The sequence below is a fragment of the Vicugna pacos genome, chromosome 9 (genome assembly GCF_048564905.1).
Source record: "Vicugna pacos chromosome 9, VicPac4, whole genome shotgun sequence".
NCBI classification, from domain to species: Eukaryota; Metazoa; Chordata; class Mammalia; order Artiodactyla; family Camelidae; genus Vicugna; species Vicugna pacos.
Genome location: NC_132995.1, coordinates 8,422,252 through 8,426,508, shown reverse-complemented (window position 1 = coordinate 8,426,508; position 4,257 = coordinate 8,422,252).

The window sequence follows — 4,257 nt, the reverse complement described above, 5'->3', positions numbered from 1 at the left end:
CCCCTTTCTCCAACTCTCTTGGCTTTATTTTTGGTAATTAGGGACGGGGGAGGTTGGGGTTCACATCTGGATTTCTGGGCTCTGGGGAGTATTGATAACCATAATCATGTTTTTTCCTATCCATCTTTCCTTCATTCTTATTTTTTATTCTTATTGTTTTCATGATGTGTTTTTAGTCGTTCTGAATTGCCTGGAGGCCATAAGAATGCAGGACTCTGGTCTTCTTCCCACCAACGCAGCTGTCAATGGGGGAGGGGAGACCCCGGGCCAGACTTCACCCCCAGTGGCTTTTGGTTGAACCCCTAGCCTCCCAAGCGGCCACTCTGCTCTGCCCAGCCCTCTACTCTGGACCTCTGCTGGCCCTGGTCTGACCTGGACACTGACTGCACTGGTGGTCTTCCTATCCCAGATGGAGCCTCTAACCTCTGCTTCCAGCCCATCCAACCTCCAACCCTGTCGGTTCTAGCCCACACCACACTGATCTCTGGTTCTAGACTGCACCACCCCAGCCTTCTCTGGTTCTAGGCTACACAACCTCCAACATTCTCTGGTTCTATACCACACAACTTCCGACCTTCTCTGGTTCTAGACTGTGCAACTCCCAACTGTCTCTGGTTCTAGACAGTACAACTTCAGACCTTCTCTGGTTCTAGAGTGTGCCACTCCCAGCCTTCTCTGTTTCTAGACTGCACAACCTCCAATGTTCTCTGGTTCTAGGCCACACAACTTCAGGTCTTCTCTGGTTCTAGACTGCACAAGCCCCAACGTTGTCTGGTTTAGACCTTGAATCCTCCAAACCTCTCTCATTTCAGATCTCATAATCTTCAGCTCTTTCTCATTCTGGATCTCACAACCTCTAACTATTTTCTTACCTCACAGTCTCCAAAGTGGTCTGGTTCTAGGCCATACAACCTCCAAATCCCTCAGGTCCCAGAGCCTCTGACAACCAGGGTCCTCTGGTTCTAGAGCTCACTCTCTGACTTCTTCTGGTTCTAGAGCTCTCCCCATAAATCTCCCTTGTTCTCAGTATCACATGCTCCAACTCCTCTTGATTCCAGATCTTACAACCAATGATTTTGCCTGATTTTGGACCCCCAGAACCACAAGCTTTGAATTGGTTCTAGTCTTCCTGATCTGTAATGCATTTGGTTCCAAATCCAGACTTCTTAATGCCTCAATCATTTTGATTCTAAACCTCATGATGCCCAGCTCATTCCTTTCCAACTCTACACTCGAGACTTGCTTTTCCCACCAAAAAGAAGTAAAATGAGTTTCATGTCTTTTTTTTAACATTTTTTAAATTGAGTTATAGTCATTTTATAATGTCGTGGAGTTTCATGTCTTGATCTTAGAACCAGCACTTTCAGAACTAGACACCATGTTCCAGTTCTCTTTTGCTCTAGACCTCATGACTTCTATCACTGACTGGTTCTAGACTATACAAACTTTATACCTTGCAATTTCCGTGGCCCTCTGATTCCACATCTGATGATCTCCATTTTCTCTGGTTCTAGAAATTGACTTCAAATGTCTTCTGATTCCAGACCTCATCCTATAAATCCCCTTGGTTCTAGACCTCACAATCTCTAATTCCCCCTTACTCCAGATCTTATGACTCCAAATTACCCTGCATCTAGAACTTGGCCTTCAAATGTCTTCTGATTCCAGACCTCATCCTATAAATCCCCTTGGTTCTAGACCTCACAATCTCTAATTCCCCCTTACTCCAGATCTTATGACTCCAAATTACCCTGCATCTAGAACTTGGCCTTCAAACATCTGATTAGAGATCTTGCCTTATAAGTTTTTCTGTTTCTAGACCTTATAATTCTAAACTCTTGATTCTATATCTTATGACTCCAAAATCCCTGTGATCCTAGAACTTGGTCTTCAGACTTTTTCAAATTCTAGTCCTTACTTTATAAATTCCTCTGATTCTAGGCCTCACAGCCTCCAACTGCCTCTGGTTTCAGATCCAAATTCTTCTGGTTCTAGAATTCAGCCTCCAAATGCTTCTGATTTTAGAATCTGGACCTTGCCCTATAGATTCCTCTGATTCTAAATTCTGACCTCTGACTCCCTGATTCCATACCCCATGCTCCTAACTCTATTCTGGGCTTCTCACCCAACTCAACTGGCTCCAAGTCCTCCTCTGTCTTAAAGTCTTCCCATTCCAGACCCCTACCCTCCAGGGCTCTTGTGCTAATGGACTTCATGCTCAAGGTTCTCAATCTCATATCCCTCAAATTTCTCTGCCTCAAAACTCCCTCCACTCCCCAAACTCAGCCCTCCAGATGCACTTAACTTTACTTTACCCCAGGTATCTGGGGAACCTGGGGCTCCCTCACAACCCAGGAGACTTCCCCAGCCGCACAGGCACACGCACAGCCCTACCTGCAAATCACAGGGTGGGGAGAGAGGCCAGGACTCCTCAGTACTCCACTACCACCTATGTGTCCCCGTTACCCCCCAACCTTTCTACGATGGTGCTACTTCTGGTTTTCCACAGGAAAAGACCTCCCTCTTTCAACCCAATTCAACCCCCTTTTGGAAGGCACTTCTCACTGTTTTATCAAGGGATGGCCTGTCCAGATTGGTGCTATGGGGGAAGAAGGGTCTGACCCCTCCCTCCCTCAGGGGGTGACCTGGGCCCTCCCTGGAGGGAACTGGGCTAGGCTGGGGGAGGGGAAGGGACTAGACCAGCCATGCTGGCTCTGAAATCCACTAATCTCTAAACCACCATAAAGATCTTGCCTTGGTAGGCACCAGAGCTCTGTGTGTTGACTCATCTGTGGGGTTACTTCAGGGGGTGTGGGTGACGGGGTGTCCATGTCACTTTGTGATTCCGTGTGTGACACTGTGTTCCTGTGTAGATCTATGTAATACTGTGTGTCTGGTGATGTTTTCATTCTGTGTGTGTGCATTTGTGACATAATTCTGTGAACCAGAGTATGGGGAGGGTTGTAATTCCTCCTACATGTATTAGTATCTGGGTGAAATGATTCAGCCTTCTGTGTGTTTCTCATTACTTTGGGTTTCTGTGTTCCTAAGTGTAGGAGGCATTTTTTTTTTCAGTACCTGCATGTTGTCTGTGTGGTGTTGCAATTCTGTGTACCCATATGGGACTGTTTGACACTATAATTCTGTCCACTGATCTCTGTGTGATGATTCTCTGTCCTTGAGTGTGTGCGTGTGTGTGTGTGCACACACATGCACAAAAGATTGTGTGTCTCTAGATTCACGTGTGGATGGGCGTGCCTGTCCTGTCATGTAACCCTCATAACCCCTCTCCTGTGTTTGACAAAGGAGTTTTCTCAAAGGAAGAAAAGCACTTTTAAGCCTTGGCATTTACTGTTTTCTCTGCCTTAAATGCCTCCCCCCTACACACTTGGTTTTCTCCTACTCAAATCTTGGTTCAGACGTCTCTAAGAAGTCTTCTCTGTCTGCTCTAGCTGAGTGAGGTCCTCTCACAACCTCCTAAGAGCCATCACCCCCACCACAGTTCTACTCTGTCCCACTTTGAATATTTATAATGGAGGACTTACTCTGTGGTAGGCCCTCTGTCACTTTACTTATGTGCTTTTCAATCTCTCCTTTAATCCTATACAGTAGGCCCAGTTGTTATCCCCATTTTGCAGAGGACGAAACTGAGGTTCAAAGACAATAATCACTTGCCCAAGGTCACACAGCAGGGAAGGGAAGGGAAGAGCTGGACTCGAATCCAGGATTCAAATCCATTATGGCATTCATCCCACAGAGACCAAAAAAATCTCAGAAATCTAATCCACAAGATGGGCTCTGGAGCATAAAGAGATAGTTGAGTAGGAACTGAGAGCACAGGAATTAGGTGGGATAAGTTCAAGTTCTGGCTCTGCCACTTTCTTGTTCTATAACCTTAGGCAGGTGTGTTGACTTCTGCAAATCTATGCCCTTATCTGTAAGATAGAGATAATACTAGTATTTACTTTCTAGGATGACTTTTGGCTGTGGTAGGGTCATACTGCCAGGACAAGATTTGCAGGTGCAATAGCTTGTGCTTCCTTCCAGGAGGGGAGCCAGAGCAGAGCCTTAAAGGACTTAGTGCAACAGCATGAGTAGCAGCTGTGGGCTCGGAAAGGATGGTCTGGAACAGTGTACAGTGAATGGGGATCTGGAGATGCTGGCTGAGGCTAGATTATTCAGGGTCTCCTAGGACATCAGAGTTTGGGTTTTCTCCTAGGGGCACTGAGGAGCCATGGAACGCTGGTCAGTGGGGGG